Below are 25705 nucleotides of genomic sequence, written 5' to 3'. Positions count from 1 at the left end.
TACCATTACTGTGATTTTTCATTCAGCCCTTCTTCCCGTCTTGCCAGTGGTGGAGTTAAAATGAATGCCCTCCTATCTTTCTGACTTGGGCAGGTTCAAACTTTAGCTATTCTTAGGATTATAATTTAGCTAGCTGAATTTACTAATCAGTAGCTGAAGTCAGTGCTTGAATGTCTTCCCCCTGTTTTTGGGAAATGGAGCTTCCAACTCCAAACAGAGAATAGCCCCTGAGGTAGCTTGTGCCACCAGTGGGGAATGGGCACAGCCTCTGTGGCCTGGAGTGCTCTATTCATGAATCTTCACTGAAGATAGTCTCCTCCTCCTTTTCTTCAAAGTACATTGCAGGGTGCTCTTCTGGTCTCCTGGACCCCTCAAACAGGTGCTTTAGATAGTTCTGGTTGATTACTAACTGCACTGTAGAGTGAGTTAACTCTTGGAGTTCCTTCCTCTGTCATCATCTTGCCCTTTTTTTTTCTACTTATTTTTGTGTGTGGCATATTGAAATCTCCAACTATTATTGAATTTTCTGTTTCTTCAATTCTGTTGATTTTTGCTTCATGTATTTGGAGCTCTGTTGTTAGGTGCGTATATTTTTAAAATAATTATGTCTTCTTCATAGTTTGACCCTTCTATTGGTAAAAAATGTCCTCTTTTGTGTCTAGTAAGAATTTTTGTATTAAATTTTATTTTGCCTGATATGAATATAGCCACCCATATTAGTCAGCCAAAGGGGTACTGATGCAAAGTACCAGAAGTCTCTTGTCTTTTTAAAGGGTATTTATTTGGTGGTAGAGCTTACAATCACAAGGCCATGAAAGAGTCTGTTGCTACCCTCACCAAAGTCCATTGCCATGCATTGGAGCAGGATGGCTGCCAGCCTCTTTGAGTGTTCAGCCCTCCCAAGGCTCTGAGGTCCCAGCTTCTTCCAATATCAGCTATAGACAGGAGGGCTAGTCTTTTTCCTGGAGCTTGTTTCTTTCTGGGCGTAGCTGCATCTGTAAGCTATCCAGCTCATCTCTCTTCTCAGGGCTTCTGTAGTCTAATGAGCCGTCTCTCTTCCTCTGTGTTCTTCTCCTTGTGTGTTTACTTCTGTGTGACCATCTGTTTTATCCCCAAGGGGGCTGGGACTCAATGCTGAGTTGCACTCTAATGATGTGGTTGAATCAGAGCCCTAATCTTAACATAATTTAATCAGACATCTCAGCTGAGTCTAATACAATCAAAGGGTTATCATGCTGAGGAACTGACCAGTTTACAAACATAATTTATATTTCTTTTAGGAACTCATAAATAATTTTAAACTGCTACACCACCCCAGCTCTCTTTTTGTAACTATTGGCATGGTATGTCTTTTTCCATCCTTTTACTTTCCAGCTATTTGTGTCTTTGAATCTAAAGCACATAATTGGATCATGATTTTTTATCCATTCTGCCAGTCTCTATCTTTTGATTGGAATGCTTAATCCATTTATATTTAATATAATTATAATTATATCTGCCATTTTGCTATTTGTTTTCTACAAATCTATGTCTTTTTGTTTCTATATTCTTGCATTACCACCTTTTGTTAAATATATTTTTCCTAGTACATCGTTTAAAAATTCCTTTGTTGTTTATCTATATATTATTGAGTTATTTTCTTAGTGATTTCCCTGAGGATTATAATTAACATCTTAATTTATAAAAAATTAGTTCAACTTAATACCAACTTAATTTTGTAGTATACAAAAACTCTACTCCTATATAACTCTGTTTTCTTCCCTCAACTTTGTGCTATTGTCATTCAAATTATACCTTTATACATTTTATGACCATCAACACAAAATTTTATTGTTTTATGCAGTTTTTTGGAATGAAATAAAGAATTACAAACAATAATTACATTTATACTATCTTCTCTATGTAATTATCTGTATTGGTATTTTTATTTCTCCATAGAGATTTGAGTTACTGTTTAGTGTCCTTGCATTTCAGCTTGAAGTACACTTTGACAGTTTGAATTTTGTGAATTTTGTTTTAAACTTATCCATTCCTTTGGGTGTGTGACCCATTTGACTGGATTATGTCCATGGGGCATGATTCATGTTGACTTCCACCCTCTTGCTGGGTCTTCTATAATGGGTGACACAGAGAGATAAACACAGCAAAAGAGAGCTGCCGTGCTTGATTCTGCCATGTGAGAGCAAGGACTGCAGGAAAAGAGAAGCCCTGGAGAGACTAAAAGCTGAGGCTCAGAGAGAGACAAACCCTATATCTGGTTAATTCTGGAGGGGAAGGCAGAGACTTCCACATAGAAAAGGGCCATCTTGCTTCACCATGTGGCAACAACACTAGGATCAACAGTTGCTGACTATGGTAAGAAAGCATCTCTATTGATGACTCAATTTGTACATTTCATGGTCTGAAGCACTAAGAAAATTAACTAATGTACTCAAGTTCATAAAGCTATGAAATAGCTGAGATAGGACCTTAGTACCGTCAATCTGTTGCCATCTGTATCCACCTATCTTGTCCTAGGGATGGCACTGTGAATTTACAATGCCAGTGGGGTATGTTCCATGGATATATAAAAGGTCATGGTTAGCAGGATCAGATGAAGATTGAATCGATGAACTTTGACTCTATTAGTTTGGTACTCCACTCAGCTAAATGAACCTAGCATAGACTTGGGTGGCTCAGAATACTCTGCGCAATTAAAGCATTGCCTCTGGCTTGAAACCTCCTGGGCTGGGAAAAACCCTATCATCTCTTGGTGTAGGACAGATGAATTAGATTCATAGAATAAAAGCAAATGAACGTGGAAGTGGGAACATGCACACTCTAAGTTCAGTGAAAGAACAGAACTCAATCGTTTATTTCCACCATCAGGAAGCCCTAATTTATTCAACTTGTGTCTCCATGGAAAATTTTTTACTTTTTTTCTGAAAACTTTATTCCTCTCGATATTAATTTTATTTCTTAAAAGTGATGAAGGGAGCAGATGTGGCTCAAGCAGTTGAAGACCTGCTTCCCACATGGGAGGTCCCGGGTTCAGCCCATGGTAACTCCTAAGAACAAAAAACCAACTCAGAGGAGCTTAAGTCGCTCAGTGGTTGAATGCCAGCTTCCCATATATGAGCTCCCAGGTTCAATCCCTGGCCCTGGTGTTACCGGATTTTATCTAGGTTCTTGGCTATGCTGCAGAAATGAATTTTAAGAGCATGCTGGGTGAGTTAAGCCAGTAATTTATTTAGGTAGGGAGGGAAGAGAAATGGGAGAAAATAACAGAAAATAACAGACCAGGGGTCCCAGGTAGTGAGGAAGGGAATGAAAAGGGATGAAAAAGGCTAATTTACAAGCTACAATTCCCCATTATAGATTATAAGTTCCTAGGGGTTACTTGTGTGGCCACATGGCAAAAGAAAAATGGAGACAGCGGCGCAGAGGGCAGGACAGGTCCGCAGGCAAAAAAGTAAGACAAGAGAGCCCGGGCTCCGGTTTTGCCTGGCTTTTAAACTGGTAGTTATTCCACCCCTCTGCTAATGGAAGGGAAGGGGGTTCCAGTTGTTTGCTGTTTGGATTGATTAACCCACCCATCAATTCCTTAGTGAGGACCCAATGATAAAGTTCTAGAGAACATCTGGGCTTTTCCTTGTTCCCAGGAAGAAGTCTTTGTTCTAGGTAGCAGAATCCCAGGGATAAGGGTCCTCCAGCAGCCATCTTGGGGGTTCAAGATGTCCACATGGACTCTGCCAGGTTCCAGATCCATCTACTCCCTACCTCACTAGCCTGCTTCACTGGTATCTCAAAATAATAATAATAATAATAATAATAATAATAATAATAATAATAATAATAAGGACGTGATGGTGGCTTTTAAAAAAAATCTGTCTTTATTAACCTCTTGGAGAGTTGGAAGTAGTCCTGTAATCTTTGGTTTGAATGAGGTACACAACTGAGTCTATCAAATTGGAGAAGAGTTTGAACACAGGTTTACCATCCTTTTTTAAAAAACAGGTATTGGGGAGTGGGCGTAACTCACTGGGTAAGCACCTGCTTCCCATGTACAAAGTTTTGGATTCGAGGGAATACAAAGGGGAAAAAAAAAGGTGTCAACAAAAGAAAAAAGGAAAGCCTGCCTCGAAATGCTGTGCAAAGAGTCTTCGTTTGTTTTTTCTTTTTAATATTGTCACTTCTTGAGAAATGTACAGATCTGTTGTAATAGACAGGAGCATGCTCTGTGAAGATGGGCCAAGCTTCCCACAGGACCCTGTGACTGAGAATTCAGTATACATTGACACCTAAAAATATTGTAAGAGCATTCCATTCTTCACATGTGATTTTTCTTTCTTTCTTATTCACTTGTACTGGGATCTCTGTGGGGAGCAAGTGAGAGTCTGTGGATTCAGTGAAATGTAAAAGCAATGCAGATTTCCAGAGAGCTTTCTTTCCATGTCTACCATGCTTGAATCAGTTAAGTCCAGAATTCACTGATATAAGAGAGATATTGACTTGCTCTATTGTGTAAACATAGAAAGCCAAAAATCAAAACCCCTGCCACTGACCTGGAGCCCCAAGCTCTAGGAGCTATGGGGTTGAAACAAGAAATTGTGAAAGTCAACAATGGTGCTGACAACCATACGTTATTGACTCAGACTGATTGGAAATTAAAGCACCAACCCCAGAAATTTGCAAAGATATCAAGGAGTGCTCTGGGGACCTTTATTCTCAAGCTCTTGGATTTGCTTTAACTAGACCATCATTAGGAAAGACAAGTAGAAAAACGGCAAAATGCTTTTTGAAGTTTCCCTCTCTTTTAAAATGTTTTTATCTACTCAAGTTTCCTGTGAAAGGCCAGGATGGGCCTTGGAGGACTAGTAAGTTTTGCCTTTCCCCCAGAACTGATGTACCTTTAGGAAATTCATGTCATCTCTCAATGTCTCTAATTTTTTTAATTTTTAAAATGTGAGGTAACCATATCTTCCTCCTTCCTGATCCTTCAGGATGGTTATGCATAACAATGTGTTGAATTCTGAGAGAAGAAAGCTCTGATGAAATTTAGGAGAATACTTTTTTCCTTGCTGTATATTTTCCCCTTGTTAAGAACTAGTGTAGTTCTTTTGAGTCTAATAGACACTGAAGTAGCACAGATTTGTCCTGTCCTTTCCTGGTATCTTCCTTCTCTCCAAACACATTATGAGTGATTTCAGCAATAGGAAGGTTAAGTTTAGGAGATTGGATTTTTCAGTTAAGTTGTATTCCCAATTCTGGTTGGATGGCTAGTATTTCTTTTTCCATGACTTCTAGGCTCTAGAATAGATAGATAAATATATTTTCAGAAAAGTTGGGAATTATACATATTTCTTGGAGAGGGATAAACTTAGAATGAATTTGTGATATTTTATACTTTCCTGTGTTTAGAAGAACTTCCATTTTATGTAGTACAAATGTAAAGGCCGGGTTCATAAAATGAGGTCTTAAAAGCTGGGACTATCAAGGATTAGAAACTCTTCCACACTCAAATTTCAGAGGGTACATATGAATAAGGGAATAAGAAATAAATACTCAAAGCAGTTATCAATCAATACATTTTAAACACTGTAGGGCTAGCTCAGTGCACATGTTATTGGTTTGTTAAAAGCAGTCCTAATCATCAAATATGTTTAAATTAATGAGTTCATAATGATATGAAAAAAATAACCTGTCATCTTTGGAGATAATAGAGAAACAGTTCATTATTTTGAAAACTGGTTGTATTACTCAGAGTTCTCCAGAGGAACAGAACTGACAGGAAGTTTTATATATGTGTATAACTTTATTATAGGAATTAGCTCACATGACCATTGGCTTGGTAAGTACAGATTCCACAGGGCAGGCTGCAAGGTGGAAATTCCAATGAAGGTGAAGTTAAGTTCCACAGGAGAATCTAGCTGGCTAAAGTAGAGACAGAAATTCTTTCTGACTTCCGAAATTCTCAGTTCTTGCTTTAAGACCTCCAATGATTGGGTGAAGAGACTCCTTTTATTGCTGAGGGCAATCTTCTTTGTTGATTGTAAATGTAGTTAACCAGCTATAGATGCAAATCCATTTATGAAATGCCCTCAGAGTGACAATCAGTCCAGAACATGCTTGCTTTACCAAACAACTGGACATAATAACCTAGTCAAGTTGGCCTATGAAATTAACCATCACATTGGTAAAAGAGAAGAAACAAGCAATTAACTTGTTTTTTTCTGTGTGAATTATACTACTGGTAATCCAAAGTAGATGAAGACAATATCTCTTTATTAAAATATTGCAGCCAACAAACATAAAAGAAATGATACAATTAGAATGTCACCATTTTGCAATCCCAATCAATTAATGGATCCAGGCATTGAGCATCAAAAGCTACTAACATCACATAAAGAACTATAATACATCATGTGCCTCCTGATGAAAGAACATAACACCTCCTATGGACTTGCCTAAGGTATTGAACCTGAGTCTGAACAAGTCTCTGAATCCAGCTGCCAATTGTCAGGAAATACAGAGGGCAGAGGAAATGTTGAATTGCATTATGGGTATGCAATTGGTAAAATCTAGACTGTATGAAACTACAGGGAAAATGCTCTGACCTTGTCACCAAATAAATTGCAAGGAAAAGAAATGGATGGTGAAGAAACTTCTAGATTAAAAATGACTTAAAAGATTTATCAAATTTTTTAAAGGGCAAGTTTATACCAGAAGAATGTCTAAGGATGGACACTTGGGTGATATACCTCATTCGTGATTTGTTTTTCTCTTAGTAGACTGTAATAGAGGGTTCATGTGTTGAGAAGAATACACTTAAAACAATATCTTGGCAAACCAATGGAAAATGACTTTTCTTATGGACTATTAGGATTTGATGAAGAACTGAAGTACTTACTAGAAGATTTGATACCTCATTTCATCCAGGTTCAGAGTTCTTTTGCATCTTTTGCACTTGGGAGACTGGAAGCAGGATCAGTTTAAAAGAGAACTTATTTTATTATAAAATTGTTCTTTATGTGACCTAACCCTTACCTAAAAAAATACTGCTTGTTGTTGGAAGTATTTTCTACTCTGGGAATTACACAATCCAGTTTATTTACTGGACAGGTAGTTTCTTGTTTAATAACAATTTTAGGAGAAAGAGACCTTGTATTTCATTTTAAAAAAACATTTTGCCTTTTAAAATTTCACTTATTTTTATTTTAGGTCTATGCTCTCTTAGAGTTTTTCAAATGGAATCCAAAAATGATTGTGATTTTTTTGGTGCAGGGGCAGAGGAGAATTTTTCCTGGTGAACATATTTCAGTGTTTATTGAACTAATCTGCCACAAATCCAGCAGAAGAAACATTAAGGAACAGGCAATTTTCACATGAATCATACTTTGATAAGGTTATGTTTGTTTTATTTCATGTTAATAAAAGCATGGATATTGTTGACACACTTTTTTCTTTTCAAAAATTTATAATTTTGCTTCTTTTAAAATTCAATAATTTTGGCACTGCACTTGATGGATTTTAAGGTACTAAACATGGCTCTGAGAACTATTTTCATGTTATCTCCTAGAATTACTCAATATTTGGCAAAGCAATCAAATGAAATAACTTTCTTTTGAAGAACTTGGCTACTATTAGAGAAACTTTGAGCACTCTATGGATGCAGTATTGATATGTATATCTATATATCACTTAAAAACAAAAACAAAAAACAAAAAAGAGTCCTAAGCTCTGGCTCCGCCATATAAAATGAAAGCTATTTGTTCAAGAGAGATGCTAAAGTTGGTGGGCTGCAGTAAGGAAAAGCCCCTCACAATTAAATCAGAGTACTAATAACCAGTCATGCATCAAGAGCCAGTGGTCCTAAACCTGCACGTCCAGTAGGATTACCAGAGGGAATATGCCAGTGCTTTCAGTAAATACTGATACTATCCCATGGCTCCTGGTGTGGATCACAACTATCATTATTTTGAAAAGCTCCCTGGATTACCCTTTTGTGCAGCAGTTTGAGAACCTCTACTTTAAATGATAATTTCAAACTGCACTGCAAATCCTGGGGAAATGTGGAGTGATTCATCCTTTGATTTGAAGGTTTGACTTAAATATGGAAGATCACCAGCAAGCTCTGTTCACTGGCAATACCTTTGTTTAGTTTTGTAGGCATTACTCTATATTACTACATGGCGGGGAAGCAGGGGTTGTATAAAGACTCCAGAGAATTTTGTCAGATATTTGTGGCACCAAAGTATACGAAAGCTTTTCAAAATGATGCAATTCCACACCAGAGAAGGTTTATTCCGATATGGGACAGTGTGAAATGAGTGTTTTTTTGAGTCTGGGAGAACTTTTTACAAGAGGGCATTTAGGGAAAGTGAGGTAGAAAAGCTGCTTCTCTTCCTCTTCATTTTTTGTTATCCGAAATGTGTCAGTAATGCCTAGAACTGATCAAGGTGCAATAGCCACCTGAATGACCCAGAGTGATGTTTCCCTAAAAGAAGATGAAGCCCACTGATCAACCTTTATATCAAAATCCCAACCTTCCCATTCTCCAAAGCATCCTCTTCCACTGATAGCAACTTCCAGTTTCTTATGATACTGTGGGCATTTTGTTATATTGGGAGAAATTTTGTTTGCTCAGTTTATCCTACCTGAAACAAGTGTGGTATGTGGAGTGGATTTAGTTTCTGGACAATTGTGGCATTTTAGTAAAAACAGACCAGCCTGTGTGGCTCATTCTCATTTATCAAAAACTGCCAATGCCAGGCTTGGGCTACACTGTAGATCTAGCAATCTGCTTCAATGTAAACATTTTAACTTATTATTTCTAGCATTTGGCTTTCCTTAAAAGTTAGAGGAAACTTTAAATTTTTTTCATACTGGAAGACCCCCTTAAAGAAATTTCTCTTCCTCTCTCTCTATTTCTTTCTTTGACATATTGCGTTGATTTAAAAGCAAAAAGAAAAATTCATAATCAAGAAAAAAAGAAGAAAAGAAAAACCAGCAACTCAATACCCCAAACCTGAAGGCACAGATTTTTGTTTATGTCCAAAGAGCATGAATAGAAAAGAGGAAACTCACTGATTCTGAAATTCAGAAATATCTTTTTGGTAAAGGACTTTTAAAAAACTATGCTTTAACTTCTTTGAGTGTAAAGAGGTTGGACAATACCAGCATTTTCTAAATGGCAATCCTTAGATAAGCTGGCTGCATGAGAATGATTCGATGTGCTGGTGGTGTTTTCCTAATATCCTTCACTTCCTCATCAATCTTTATAGACTTTCTTCTGGGATACTGGGGCCAGGACTCTGTAAACTGCATTTCTCCAACCACTTTGTCATCTGGCTTCCAAACAGTTTTTTCCAAAAGGAGGAATATTGGAAGATAGGAGGTAAGAAGAAAGGCTTCCTTCCTTTATTTCTTTTCCTATCAATGTCATCCTGGTTGCAACATTGCCTCAGTTTTCAGCTTTTTAAGGCATTTCCAGAACCAGTTTCCTCACGCCCCTACACAGCAGCAAGGCTGCACCTCCTTCTCAGGGGTCTGAGATCAACTCATTAGGGCCCTATCCTGGTTTTCTGTGACTGCTATGACAAAAACCAGAGGAAGGGTTGGCTTAAACAAGAGGAATTTTTCTTTTTCTTAGATTTTCTTTTTTTTTTAAAGATAAATTGATCACACAAACATTATGATAAAAAACGTAAGAGGTTCCCTTATACCCCACTCCCAGCCCCCTCGAAAAGGAACTTATTATCTTAAAGATATGGAGGCTAGAAGTCCAACATCAAGGTATTATCAGGCCATGTTTTCTCTGAAATCTATAGTGTTCTAGTGGTGCTCAATCTCTGCCTCCATCACATTGCAATCTGAATTTTCCCAAATGCTCCTCTAGTTTCTGTTCCTCCTTCTCAGTTGTCTCCTTACAAGGACCCCAGTTATAATGGACTAAGGCCCACCCTCATTCCGTTTGTCCTCACCTTAACTAATAACCTGTTCAAAGGTCCTTTTTTTTTTAAATTTTTATTTATTTCTCCCCCTTCCCCCTTGTTGTTTGCACTTGTTGTGTCTGTTCGTTGTGTGCTTGTCTTATTTTTGGAGGCACCAGAACCAAACCTGGGATCTCTCATGTGGGAGGGAGGTGCCTAATCACTTGAAACACCTCTTCTCCCTGCTTTGTGGTGTCTCTCATTGTGTTTCCTTCCTTGTGTCTCTTTGTTGTGTCATCCTGTTGCACTAGCTCACCATGCCATCCCATTGCACCAACTCGCTGTCTTGCTTGTGTTCTTTAGGAGGCACTGGGAGCCGAACCTGGGACCTCCCATGTGGTAGGCGGAAGCTCAATCGCTTGAGCCACATCTGCTTCCTCAAAGGTGCTATTTACAAATGGGTTCACACCCACAGGACTGGGGGTTGGGACTTGAAGGTGTCTTTAAGGGGGACCTGACTCAATCCCCAGTGCTTTGAGCTTCTGGGTCCTTGTAGCCCCAACTTTTCCCCCTTTGTTCTCCAGTCCTAAATACCTTCCTGCAGTATTTTCTCTGGATTCGCTCCATGTTACTTCTTTGCCCTTTTGGCCTCTCCACACTTGCATAACCAATTCCCAGTATAAATTTTTTTCTGTTGAAATACTTGATGTAGTTTCTGTTTTCTTAAACAGACCTTAACTAGTACATTTGGATTACTTATTAACCAATAAAAATTCCTTGGAATCTGGTTCTTTTTGGGGTTCAGGGATCTATATTGTTACAAAGTTCTAATGCAAAGCCAGGTTAGGAAGCCATTGGAATAGATGCTTTATAAGGTCTGTTTGATCTTTAACATTCAGTTACTAGAATAATGGAGTCATACTTAAAAGAAGTCAAGGTCTGTGGTCCATTCAAGACACAACCCATGTCCTGATAGGTCCATTATGTAAAGTTCTTCCTGTGTGATAAGTGACCTTCACTAAGAGCAGACTCCACTTTTTAAATCTTTAACAAGAAGAAACTAAAAAAAAAAAATCCGTGAAGTGGACTTGGCCCAGTGGTTAGGGTGTCTGTCTACCACATGGGAGGCCCTGGTTCAAACCCCGGGCCTCCTTGACCCGTGTGGAGCTGGCCCATGCACAGTGCTGATGCGCGCAAGGAGTGCCCAGCCACGCAGGGGTGTCCCCCGCATAGGGGAGCCCCACGCACAAGGAGTGCACCCCATAAGGAGAGCCGCCCAGTGTGAAAGAAAGTGCAACCTGCCCAAGAATGGCGCCGCCCACACAGATTCCTGTGCTGCAGCGGACAAAGACAGAAGACTCAGAAAATAGAGAGAACAGACAACGGGGGGCGGGGGGGAGAAGTAAATAAATCTTTTTAAAAAAATTGCAACCAGTATTCTGAATCTTAAGAGGTAAAGATTTCACTTTGTCTTTTAGGCATGGTACCCCTTTATTCTGGAGGAACGACTCCCAATTAATGCAAAGGCGATAAGAATTGCACTGTACAGAAAAGCCTATTTTTTCTAAATATAATTTTGGACCACAGATAGTAAACTATGGCACGGCACTTATTTTTTGTATAATTGTGAGCTAAGAATGATTTTATATTCCAAATGGTTGGCGGGAAAAACCTTTACAAGAAGAATAACATTTGTGACATGTGAAAATTGTTTGAAACTCAAATTTAGTGTCCATAAATAAAGTTTAATACATAGAATGTACATTCGTTTATGTATTGTCTGAGGCTACTTTGCCACTACAATCATAGAGCTATATAGTTGTCGCAGATACTCTATGGCTCACACAGCTGAAAGTATTTACTATCTGGTCCTTTACAGGTAACAATTCCTGGTTTAGATTAAACTGTATTTCAACTGTTGTTTGTTCTTGTGGAAAGGTATGTGTGTAGTGCATGTGTGTATGTATCAGGAATGGAAATGCAGAAAAAGGTAGGTAAAATATGGGTTTTGATCTTCAGGGCACAAGCATGGTATAGCAGTTTGATATGGTTATGAATTCCAAATATAGATATTGGATTATGTTTGTAATCTGGTCTCTTCCTTGGCGTGATTATGTTATGATGAGGGCTTTGATTGGGCCATGTCATTAGTCCCCACCCACGTAGAGATGGAGACTCACAGATAAAAGGCACGGTAAAGGACAGAGTTGAAAGCTTTTGATGTTGGAGTTTCGATGTTGGAGTTTGATGCTGAAGCCTTAAGTTGGGGCCCCCGGAAGTAAGCTCACAGAGGAAACAGAAGCAAGTCCCAGGAAGAGAGGAACCCTGAGCCCAGGAAGAAGCAAGCCCTTGCAAGAGAAGAACTCTGAACCCAGAGAGAAGCAAGACCCTGGAAGGGAAGAACCCAGGAAGCCTGAACCCTCACAGACATTGGCTGCCATCTTGCTCCAACACGTGAATATAGACTTTGGTGAGGGAAGTAACTTATGCTTTATGGTCTGGTGTCTGTAAGCTCTTACCCTAAATAAATACCCTTTATAAAAACCAACCAATTTCTGGTATTTTGCTTCCCCCTTTGGCTGACTAATACAGATGGAGAAATTTAAAAAAAGGAGTGTGGTCAGATTTGGACTGTTAGAACAACTCAAAATTTACAGTTACATGATAAACCATTTATACCATAAGTACCTGGTGTTTCTTTAAAACTGACTAACCTGGAATCTGCAAAATATAGTGATGTAGGATGATTGTTTTTGGCTTCCTTTTAGGGACAAAAGGCTAGTCCACTTTCTTGCTTGTAGGTGGAGCTTGCATGGAAGGGCATGGGTCATCCAGGGAAGACTTCTGTTTGAAGCAGAGAAATTAGGACATAGAGGGAGTAGTTTTTGCTCTGTGGGTTTCTAGATAGTTGGGACTAGACTCCAAGTAAGGCACAGGTATGCCACACCCTAAAACTTACCTTTGCCTGATACCACCCCTCTTCTGAAAGCTTCAACACCAATATCCCGCTCTTTGAACCCAGACTCTATTTTTTCCCCAACTCCTACCATTCTTCACTCTGCTACTCCCTCCTTTTCTATCTTATCAAGACCTTGATTCCTTTGGTGCCTCCTTTTCTTCTCAATCTTCCCACTTGTTTTTGGATGCCCTTCCTTTCCTAAAAACCTATATTTCATCATCTAATATGTCAGTTACTCCCTGGTCAATATCTTCAGTTTATTTCAGTGTCTTTTACTTTTCTTGCCATGATAAAACCCAACCCTGGGAAAGCCAACCATTTCCATTCTCCCTAACATGAATGTTGCTGCAGAAAATCACACAGCATGAATTTATGGTTTAAATTCAGCCAGTTCTGACCATCCTTCTTTTTCATTTCTTCTAGTATCTTTTCTAAAATGTCACCATTAGGCTCCCATGCCCTCTTTCTCAATAGAGGGCCTTATCTCCTAATTCATAGAGAAGAAGTCACCATATAGGATTTCTCTACCTCTCACCTACACATTTGTCTGATTCTACTTGATCCTTTCCTTGCTGTCTTCAGTCTTTTAAGTAATAGATGCCCACTTTTATGCAGGATTTTGATTCCTCTGTTTAACTATAGAGGAAAGAATGGAGGGAGGAAGACCAGTTAGGAGACCATTGCGATTATTCAAGAAGGAGATCATGGGACTTGGACCAGGGTGATAGTAATGGAGGTGGAGAGAGGTAGCATAATCATGGATATAGTTTAAATGTAGAAGTGACAGGCTTGGTGATGGATTGCCATTTGAGAAAAAGAGAGAAAGGAGTCAAGAATAAAACCAGGGTTTGGGCTTGGGAACAATGAGAAGGATAGTAACCATTAACTGAGATGAGGGAGATTGCTGGAGGAGCAGGCTTTAAGAGGCAGATCTGGAGATTAATTTTGGATGTGTTAGGTTTGAGACTCCTTTTAAACTTCCAAGTGGAGAAGGCAGTACTTGGTAGAGGTCAGAATTGACTACTCAGGGAGTCTGGAGTTCAGGGAAGAGGCCAGGCCTGGAGTGTAAAGATAATAATTGATAGTCATAAGAATGGATCTATTAATTTTGTAATAATTGGCCATAGAAATAAATAGTAAAATTATATAGAAATTAAAACATTCTCTATGTTTTGATACTATTTCCTTCTTTAGCTCCCTTTCCCCTCTCCTCTGCCCCTACTCAGACAAGCTCTCGTATATTTTCATCCCCATTCCTCAGTGCACTTTAATCAGATGCCTGACTCCATCTCACTATTGATACTCTTCCCAGTTCAGTCACTTCTGAAATACCAAATAAAATGGACCCTCAACTTCTTTATCCCACTTGCCTTGTCTACAGTGCTTGATACTCTTGACCATTTGCCCTTCTTGGTATTCTCTTTTCCCACCTTTCTGGCCACTCCTCATAAAGCCTTATTTCCTCTCAGACCTTGTAAATGTTGATATTCTACCAAATTCTGTCCTCAAACTCCTACACTCCCATCCATGACCTTGACAAGCTTTCCTTAGATAAGTTCATTCTTCTTGAAGGCTTCAACTTCCCATGCATATAACTATTAATTCCTAATATATTTCTTCAACCTGGACTGAGAGCATGATTCAAAAGTGCTATAGTCATGGACAATTTGATGTCTTCATCTGGCCGATGAACAGATATTTAAAGTTCAGTTTATCCAACACAATTTATAATTTTCCTATTCCCTTAAACTACTTTCTCTTCCTTTATTTCCCATTTCGGGAATTGTCACCATCATGCAGTTTTCAAAGCCAGACATGGAGCCATCTCCAGTAACATTCAGCTGCCTAGTGACCATCTTCCTCCACATTTAATTGGACACCCAGTCTTGGGAGTCTGTTTTCTATATACTGGTGAAATATTTCTTCTCTCCATCTCCATTGCTGCTGACTTAGTTTGGGCTTTAATAATCTCTGGCTTGTGCTACTATAATAGTTGCCTGGCACCCAATGTCACCTCTTATAATCTGCCATTCAGATTGTTACCAGGGTGACTTTTAAAAATTTAAATCTTACTGTGTTATTTCCTTGTTTCAAGTTTTTAGTGACCATTTAGTGTCTTTAGAAGAAAATAAAAATCCTCAGCATTGCATGCAAGACTCTGCATGATCTAGCCCCTACCTATTTCACTAGGCTCAGTTCCCACCACAACTAATTGCTGTTATGCTATTGGTCTACTTGGAGTTCCCCCACTTATTTCTGTTCTCTCTTACCTCTATGTCTTTGCACAGATGATGCCTCTGCTGGGAATGTCCTATCATCTCTTTCCCCAAGTCTTTCTGCAGTCTTTTTGAGACCCTATTTAAGTGACACATTTCTTGATAGTATCTTTTAGTTTCCCTGCCTCTCCAATTTTGCCCCTGCTGCCCCTTCTCTGTGCTGCTGTAATGTCCCATGCAGGGCTCTCACATAGCACTCTCCTCACTCTGCGTTTTCATCATCACATTTCTTGTCTATTCCCACAATGGATTAAGAACTACTTGAGGGTAGGAACTGTGGTGGGTTATCCTATGTCTTGGAGGCATTACTAGACACATGATAACACCTAGCAAATATTTGTTGTCTGAGTTAAGTCACCAGAGACCTTTCAAGAGAATTCTTTCCCCTAATGTATGAAATGGAATTTTTTAAAAGCATAAAAGCAGTTTCCTTTGCTGGAAAAATATATTTATGCTGAAAGATAGATTGTACTTGAATGTTATTAGCAGCATCATTTATAATAGACAAAAGTGGAAAGATCCATTGATAGATGAATAGATAAACAAGACGCTTATATCCATGCAATGGAATATTATTTAGCCATGAAAGGAATTAAGTACTTCAGGCATACTAAAATATAAGTGAATCTTGAAAACATTGTAGGTGAAAGAAGCTAGACACAAAAGGCCACATACTGTATGGTAACATATATTTGGAGTGTCCAGAATAGACAAATCTATGGAGATAGAAAGTATATTAGTGTATTGCAGGGGCTGAGTGACTTTTAATGGACATGGAGATTTGGGGGGAGTGGAAAAAAATGTTCTGAAATTAGATAGTGGTGATGATTGCAGAGCTTGTGAATATACTAAAACCCACTGAACTGTACACTTTAAAAAGGTGAATTTTATGGTATGTGACATATCTCAATTTTAAAAATTGGTTGATAAAGAAAGATAAGGGAAGCAGACTTGGCTCAGTGGATAGAGCGTCCGCCTACCACATGGGAGGTCCGCAGTTCAAACCCAGGACCTCCTTGACCCGTGTAGAGCTGGCCCACACATAGTGCTGATGCGCACAAGGAGTGCCCTGCCACATGGAGGTGTCCCCCGTGTAGGGGAGCCCCACGCGCAAGAAGTGCGCCCTGTAAGGAGAGCCGCCCAGCATGAAAGGAAGTCCAGCCTGCCCAGGAGTGGTCGCACACATGGAGAGCTGATGCAGCAAGATGATGCAACAAAAAGAGACATAGATTCCCAAAACAGAAGAGGACACAGAAGAACACACAGAAAATGGACACAGAGGACAGACAACTGGGAGAGTGGGGGTGGGAAGGGGAGAGAAATAAATAAAAAATAAATAATTCTTTAAAAAAAAAAAGTGAATTGGGGGAAAATACACCAAATGTAAGGTACGGACTATCTTAGTAGTAATATTTTGGTCTCCCTCATTTTTGAAAGACAGTTTTTCTGGATATAGAATTCTTGGTTGACAGTTCTTTGCCTTCAGTACTTTGAATATGTCATCCTGCTACCTTCTTGCTTCCACGGTTTCCAATGAGATTTTGGCATTTAATCTTATTGAGGCTTTTTGTATGTGACATGTTGGTTCTTATGGCTTTCAGATTTCTCTCTTTTCCTTTGGTATTTGACAGTTTGGTTATATTTTATTACATTGTGGGTCTATTTGGATTTATTCCATTGGGGAGTTTGTTGAGTGTCTTGGATGTACATATTCATGTCTTTTGTTGTATTTGGGATGTTTTCAGTCATTATTTCTTTGAGTACTCTCTGGTCTCTCTGCTTGTTTCTCTCTTTGTTTTCCTTCTGGAATTCTCACAATGCATTTATGCATATATGCTTGATGGTGTCCCATAGATTCCTCAAGCTCTGTTCACTTTTCCTTATTCTTTCTTTTTTTCTCCTCCTAAGACTAGATGATTTAAATTGTCTTACCTTCAATTTCACTGATTATCTTTTCTTGCAGCTCCAACTGCTAATGAACCCCTTTAGAAAATTTCTAATTTCTGGTTCTATGGTTTTCAGGTCTCTTTGGTTCTGTTTCATAATTTCCATCTCTTTATTGTTATTCTCTTTGTGTTCATCTATTGTTTTCCTGATTTCCTTTAATTCTTTGTCTATGTTTTCTTTTCGTTTTTTTAAAGCATATTTAGGACCATTTTTTAAAGTCTTTGCCTGATATGTCCCAGGTCTAGGCCTACTCATTGATGATTTCTGATACGATAATTTTATTGGCCATCATTTCATCTTTCTTTGTATGTTTTGTAATCTTTTGTTGAAACCTGGACATTTTTATATTTTAACATGTTATTTCGGGTATTTAGACTTTGAGACATTTGTTGTTTAAGCATGTATCCAGCTAGAGTTATAACAGTGCTTTCCCTGAAAAAAAAAAAGACCAAAAGAAAGCCCCTTTTCCAATCTTTGCAGATTGACCTGTGCGAATGCTGTCCTTGGGGTTTTACCCATGTAATGATTTTGGAGAATAGTGCCAGGTTAAAGTGTTAGGGACCTCCCTGATCCTTTCTGCACAGGCCTTTTGTCTTGGGCATGTGAATGTGACCCTAGAAATACCGTTTCCCCCCATTTACAAAGGAATGCATGTCTTCCCTAGGAAACAGTTTCTAGGTTCTTCATGGGCTATGCACTGTACTGCATGTCTTACAGCCAACCATCTCTTGCCTAGGCAGCCACTTAACTGCTTTCCCATCGCATTCTGGAGGAGAGCTTATTGAGCTTTCTTTTATATACAAGGGAGGTTCTGAAAGGTGAGTCCCTCAGGCCACGGCCAGAAAGATTGGGAGAGACATTCAAGCTCCCTTTACGTACATGAGAGTTACTCTGTTCCCTCTGGAAACAGGACAGGGATCCACACTGGGAATGAGGGCATTGCAGGCCAGCTCTGAACAGAGCTGGTGAGAAATGGGGGCAGGTGCTAACCTGGGCACCATAAGATTCTACTGCTTTTAAGTAGCCTCTTTTTCTTGAATGCCAATTTACCATGTTACTGTAATCCTTTAACTATCTTGTGGCGCTTTGAGAAAGATGTTTCTGCCAATTCTTGTTGGTTGTTCAAAGCCTCTGTGTGGAGAGGGAGCCCTGAAGTATCTCACTGTGCCATTTTGATTGAGGTGGAGGTCTTATTAACTTTTTTGAATTGGATTTTGAAGGTGGCTTAAGAATTTTATCTGGGAAGCAGACTTGGCCCAGTGGTTAGGGCGTCTGTCTACCACATAGGAGGTCCGCGGTTCAAACCCCGGGCCTCCTTGACCCGTGGGGAGCTGGCCCATGCTCAGTGCTGATGCGCACAAGGAGTGCTGCGCCACGCAGGGGTGTCCCCCGCATAGGGGAGCCCCACGCACAAGGGAGTGCGCCCCGTAAGGAGAGCTGCCCAGCGCGAAAGAAAGTGCAGCCTGCCCAGGAATGGTGCCGTACACACGGAGAGCTGACACAACAAGATGATGCAACAAAAAGCAACACAGATTCCCGTGCCGCTGACAACAACAGAAGCAGGCAAAGAACATGCAGCAAATAAACACAGAGAACAGATAACTGGGCAGGGGGGGTAAGGGGAGAGAAATAAATAAATAAATAAATCTTAAAAAAAAAAGTTTTATCTGTCCATCTATCAGATGGGTTGGAGGTAAATTAATCAAGTAGACAAGAGGGTGATGGTGTGAGAGAAAAGGAATCTAGAGACTTGAAGTAGCTCTTTGTGCTTAGAGGTGTATGAAAAGTTCAGCACTATTGGAGTTTCCAGTGGAAGAGGGAGAAGAAAGGTAGAGAGTGAGGCAGGGTCAGTAGGAGGAGTCAAGATTGTAGAGGACATTGGGTAGGACTTGGTAAAGACCTTGAACTATGTTTTGAGGATGATATAAAGAGTGTGCAGGGGAAAGCTCAGTCAGATTAGAGTTTTTTAGGAAGAATGCTTTAACCATGATGTAGAAGGTTGAATGTGGGCAGGGTGAGCACTCAAGAGGTATAGGTTTGTCAAGTGAGACAGAGAGCTTGAACTTAATTGATAAAGTGGGGATGGAGAGGAGAGCAACCCAGAGCAACAAGTTCAGCACCACTCCCTCAATTTACAGGGTTTAACCCGTAATATACACTCATATTCAAATGGAAACATAACAAAGGACACAGCCTCTTGTCAGTTTTAACAGAGGCTCGCTTGTATTCAAAATTGAAAGACCTTATACTTTTTATTTTCCAGTGGCATGACTGTGGGGCTCTGGGCATAAGCTGTTAGTCCAGAGCTAGGTATAGCTTGTGGTCAGTAGAATTTTCTGGGCTGCTTTCTGCATGTCATGGTTGTTAGTTGGTCCTCACCCAGCTGGTTGTATCTGATAAAACAAGGATTTGGACCCAAGTAGTTAGATAGCTCCTATCTTAAGGCTCCTGCCCAGAACTAAGGGAGTTTTCTGGAAACCATGAGCTCTGTTCCTATAGGTGATCAGCTTTACTCTAAATGACAACCAGGGAGACACTAGGGCTCTGAGGAGAAGGAATGTTATGATTCTCAAGAAAAATTGAGATGTTCAGATTTTCACTTAGAATTTGCTTTTTCCTTTTCATGATAATAATACATCTGGTTAATCCCTCCTAATCTGTTCTGTATTGAATGAGGGTAACAAACATAGTTTATAGCCCCCACCTCCTCCTCATGCCACTTTTTTTTAAAAGAAAAATTATTTTAGTCAATTTTACAAGCTGCCCAAGAAATGTAAAATTGACTTTTAAAGTATAAATTATATTTTAGGCTCAGAGAAAATTTATATGACTAATGAATGCTTTTAATATATAGAATAGTTAGTGGATATATATCTAATATTCAGCAAAGCTCGAGGTGCTTTATGTTGGATCTAAGCTGAGTCACTTGGAGCCAGTAAGAAAGCCCGTTTGTAGTCACTTGGCAAAAACAAGAATCAAATATTGAAATAATATGCTAAAAGCAAGTCTTTCCTGGGTGGTTGGGAATGTGTGGGAAGCCCAGATATGTAAAGAAGGGCGTTTAATTGGTGAAGGTGTGCAAATCACAAAACCAAAGGTGGAGGTGGTGGTGTGTGTTCTTTAGATATTCAAAGATGAGGAATGTGGAACTCAGAGCACTTAGCTATTTTGGCAAAGTCACATAGGTGTTTATAGACAGAACCTGGGTGAAAATTTACCTCTCTTGACTCAAAGTCCATTGCTTTTTCCAGTATTCCATGTTGTCTGATGATTAAGTACAGAGTTGGAGATTTCAGTGATTATGAAGTCATAGAGATAAGGCCACCAGAGTAGGAAGAGTGATAAAATCATGTGAGAAAACGGAAAAAAAGCAGAGTTGCAAAACTAAAAATAATAGGTCTGATTAATCTTTCCAGACTGAAGGAGACAATAGCTGTCTCTCTAAGCATAGTGAGTGGAGAAAGGGGAATGGGGGCATATTATTGGAAAAAGAGTTCTCTGGGCTCTTACTGGTGTTTCATTTAAGAAATCGTATAAAAATCCAATTTCAAGAAAATCTTCAGGTAATATTTTACACTACACATGTGCACACACACACAAGCATGTGTGCATACACATGGTAAAGGGTGAAAAGTTTCAATTAAGGAGTTTATCAGGGAGAAAACTCTAGCACATTGTTAAATAATTATATTGCCCTCCTAATTGCTGGAGAAGAGGGTGGGGAGCTGTTAAAACTATACAATAGACAAGGCACTACAAGGAATCCAGATAACAGCCAACAGAACTGGTTATAAAAAGATTAGAAGCACTTGAAGTTGAGCAAACAGCAGGAGCAGATAACATACATCTGCAAGTTCTAAAGGCCTGAGTGAGGGAACCGGTGAACCTTAGGACTGCAACCTACACAGCGTGAAGTGAAAGGCTGAATAAAGAGCCTGAGTCATTCAGATGTCTTCAACTGTCTAAGATATTTTGGTAAAAAAGTTTCTAAACAAAGTTGGCTTGAATGACCAGTCTTCAAGTTTGGACAATCTTCTGGAAACTAACAAGACATTTCTGATAGGTGTAAGAAATAGCACTCCAGAGACCTTATAAGCTATAAAGCTTAAGTGTAGTGTTCTAAGAAGTAGAAAATAAAAACATAGACATTGAGCATCTATAAACAGGCACTCTGCTAGGCTGTTTTAATTCTAAGAAGCTACCAGCTTAGGTTTTACTATCTCTAATGTATAGATACTCAGAGTGTTTGATTAATTTGGACAAAGCCAGTCCGCTAATAAATAAATTATGTGGCAGGAAATTTTACCTGGTTGTGTCTGAGGCCTGCCTATTTCACAAACACCATGAAATAGATCAGTGGGAAACTTCCCATTTTCCACTTTGTTAAGATTGGAGCCAAAGAAGGTAAAGAAGATGCTTAGAGGAGGCAGGCTGGCTGATTCTCTGTTGGTAAATATGTGCTTGATCTTACAGGAAATGATGTGTTACAGAATTTCCCAGGTAGTTATTGGGGAACTGGAAGGAGGTAGCCTAACTCTAGGCCCCAAGCACTGTGCAGTGGTTAACTCATACCTATAGGATAAAATATAGCATCCAAATGCCACATTACAACATTCAAAACCCTTTCCATTCTGCCCCTAATGAACTACTTTGCTTAAACAAATTTTATTGCAAACTATAGCAAGTATATAGAAAAGAATGTAAAATGTATGTGCAGTTTAACAAATGACAATTTGTAAGACTCTGGTTAGTCTAGGCACAGTGATCATTGATTGCTATGTAAATGTTATTGTATTTGATCTTCACAAAAAATTAAGGTATCCTTATTTTACTAAGGATAAGACAGAGTCTGGGTGGGGAGTGGGGATGGTGCAGTTTAAGTAATTTGTTCAAAATCATGTATCTACACAGCTAGTAAGGAGAGTTGAACTTCATTCTGTTAGTAGAATTGTGTGCTTCCTTCTTGCCAAAGTGTGTTCTCCCAACCCTGCTTTGGTGCATCATCAACTTTTTCCTGCCCAACCACCAACATCATCAAACACAGCCTTGGCCATAGAGGCTGTTCATTACAGTTATACTGATCCTAGGTGAGGAAAAATGGTTATGGGACAGAACTGGCCAGGGAGACATGATTTATACGTGGTATATGTGTGTGTGTGTGTATGTGAGAGTGTGTGACCGTGTTGACCATGTTTCCACTGATTATTTACTTTAGGGAGAAAAAAAACTTCACAGTTGGAAACTACTTAACCATTTAGTCCCTGAAAGGGTTGCTAGATATGTTGCCAGTGTAAGTATGATCCCAATATTGCATGGCACAGAAAATTATGCACTGTTTATCTGACATTCAAATTTTACTGGGTCTCCTGTATTTTTATTTACTAAATCTCACAATCATAGTCCATGAAGAGAAAAATTTCCCTTTGTTTCCCATTCTTGAAGTAAACAATAAATGAAAATAGCTAAAGCAAACAGAGAGCCAGAAGCAGAAGTGTCCATGATCCCTAAATCTGTAGAGCTAAACTCTCCTCTTCCTCAGTTCTCCTTCAGCCTCTGCTGCTTGGGACATCACAGCTGAAGGCAGGTACTTTAGGGAAAAGATCCCGGTGAATTGGAAATTAGATTTCCCACTGTAACGGTGTGAGTTTGAGCAATCTCCTTATCTCATTGTACCTAGTTTTTTCATTTGTAAAATTGAAACATTAGACAAGATAACCTCTGAGGTCTTTCCAGTTCTAAAAATATCCTGATTTACATAAAAGAAGTGAAAGGAAATCAAAATTTGGTGAACGTATATGGAGTACCCAGTATCATGTAAGATAGTTTAATATCTTTTCTTAATCCTCAAAATAATTTAGAGAAGTAATTTGTGATTATTCTTGTAATTAGCACATGATTGATTCCCAGTGGTAACCTCGGTGTTTCCCCTACTCCCACTTTGAAGAAAGACTAAGTACTTACGTGCATTGTAGTAACAAGTTAAATTCTGTAGTACATTAACTTTGAATGAATGGCTCACTGAAGATTTGGTGAGGAACTGGGACTATGCCAGAGCTTTATGTTTTTGGTTGTGAAGTTCCAATTTGGCATCAGCCACCACCTCTCCTTTCAATTCTCAAGTTCCTTTCTTCCAAAGTTGTCCTGGGTGGTACTGCAGGGACAGATGCTGGACATTGTATGTCCTTCCATGGCCCACTGGGTGGACTGGGGAGAGTGTAAACTACAATGTAAACCACTATCCATGTGGTGCAGCAGTGCTCCAAAATGTATTCACCAAATGCAATGAGTGTGCCACGATGATGAAAGAGGTTGTTGATGTGGGAGGAGTGGGGTGGGGGGATGGGGAGTATAGGGGGACCTCATATTTTTTAATGTAACATTAAAAAAATAAGGAAAAAAAGAGAAAAAAACTATCTTTCAAATATTAAATATCTTCTGGTAAAAAATTTTAGCTGACTTTCAATAGAAGCTATTAAACTTCCACTGATAAATAATTCAGTTAAGGACAAAAGAAAACTATGAGTTCAACCACACTGAAAATGTACACCCAAACTTGGTATTCTGTAATATACCTCAGAGTTGTTAATATGCAGCAATCCTAATTGTATTAATAAGGCCAAGATCAGGAAGTTTTTATCTAGAAGTTTTATAATTTTGGAATGTATGCTTAGGTCCATGAGCCATTTTGAGTTAATTTTTGTAAATGTTGGCAAAGGTCAAGGCTTATAAGTTTTGCACAGGAATATCCATTTTTTCAGTTCCACTTGTTGAAAAGACCATATTCCCTATTGAATAATTTTGGCATCTTAATTGAAAATCAGTTGACTACATATGTGTGAATCTATTTCTAACTCTTTTCTATTTCATCGATCTATGTTTATCCTTATGCAATACAACATTCTCTTGATTATTATGTAGCTTTATACTAAGTATTGAAATCAGATAGTGGAAGACTTTCACTACACATTTTATAGTGGTCAAATTTGGAAATACAGGGAGGGAATATTTATTTTCTCACATGAGTACCCAGAACACTTGTTCTGGAAGTATCCCTTTGCTTCCTGTAATAATTTTCATTAGCTGCTACTAAGCCTTAAATATTCCTTAAATATTCCAGGAGCTCATTATAAATTCTTGCTTTCGTGTGCTTGGTGAAGAATCCCCTTAAATGGGTCACTTCATGTCAATGGCATATGTAATTTGTCATAGAGGTTATTAATCCCAGGTCTTCATCACCATGGAAGGCAAGCAGATGGTATTACCGAATAGGTATACTTTTCAGACTGCTGAATTATCTTTCTCTCCTATGGGGTAATAGTGTTTAGGAGCCTGGTTACTTAACTTTAGAGGCTTTGAAAACAGGTTTTTAGGGAACAGAAGTAGCTCAAGTGGTTGGTGCCTGCTTCCTATGTCTGAAGTCCTGGGTTTGATCCCTGGTACCTCCTAAAAACAAACAAACAATGAACGAACGAACAAACCAACCAACTCTCACTGGAGAGCAGATCTAGCTAAGTGGTTGAGTGCCTACTTCCCATTTATGAGATCCTGGGTTCAACTCCTAGGATCTCCTAAAACAAACAAACATAAAAAACAGGGCATACTGGTTTCATTTGAAGTGGCAAAGAGCTTGCTTGTAAGTCCTAGGAGTTCCAGGGAAAGTAGAGTCACTTTAACCAATTCAGTCCATGGAAAGGAGGACTATCATATTACAACTCAGGAGGATTTATGTTGAAGGCTTAGGCCCTATTCTTTTCTTTCCAACACAGAGACCCTCCCCTCTGTCACCAAAGGGAATTTTGGGATGAAAACATTTGTTAGAGTATTTTCTCAGTAGAAGGAGTATATTAATTTCAGACATAAAATTGTAATGTCATTATCCAATCTATAATTTTTTCTCCCCAAACTATTGAGGGAGTAAACTTGATAAATATGAGTTTAATAGTGAATGAGAGTCTTTGCATAATGAGAGCTCCTTTGCTCAGCAATATCACTGAAGGAATGTAACAGAGTAGTCACTTAAAAATTAAGATTTTTTTCAAAAATGAATTTCACACCTCCTTGTCTTTGTATGTAGAAAATGCTGAACATAATTTAATTCTGCAATGTGTTTTAGTGTCCTAGCCTTCCTAAGCAGATACCATGAAAAATGGATTGGCTTAAATATTGGGAATTTTATAGCTTACAAGCTTACAGTTTTAAGACCATGAAAATGTCCAAATCAAGGCATCATCAAGGTATTACTTTCTTCCCGAAAACCAGCTGTGAGCCGTTGTTGGCTCTTCTGCCACATGGTAAGGCACAATGTGGTGTTGCCTGGTCTCTCCTTTCTCCTCCAGGTTTTGTTGCTTTCAGCTTCTTGCTTCTGTGACTTTCTCTCTCTGTATTCATTCCATTTAGAATGGATGAAGTAACCTCATCAAGATATCCTACGTACAATGGGTTTACACCCACAAGAATGGCTTGGATTTAAGAACATGTTTTCTTCAAACTACCACACCTTGCAGCTCAGGGACTACTGAGGAGGTAGTATTGCTTGTCTGCCTAGTAAATGGTCCCAAATTATTATTCTTTTTACTTCCTATGTTCATTTTAATACCACTTCCACCCCTCTC

The sequence above is a fragment of the Dasypus novemcinctus genome, chromosome 5 (assembly GCF_030445035.2).
Source record: "Dasypus novemcinctus isolate mDasNov1 chromosome 5, mDasNov1.1.hap2, whole genome shotgun sequence".
Taxonomy (NCBI): domain Eukaryota; kingdom Metazoa; phylum Chordata; class Mammalia; order Cingulata; family Dasypodidae; genus Dasypus; species Dasypus novemcinctus.
The sequence above is the reverse complement of the archived record's forward strand: the minus strand, read 5'-3'. Positions refer to the sequence as shown.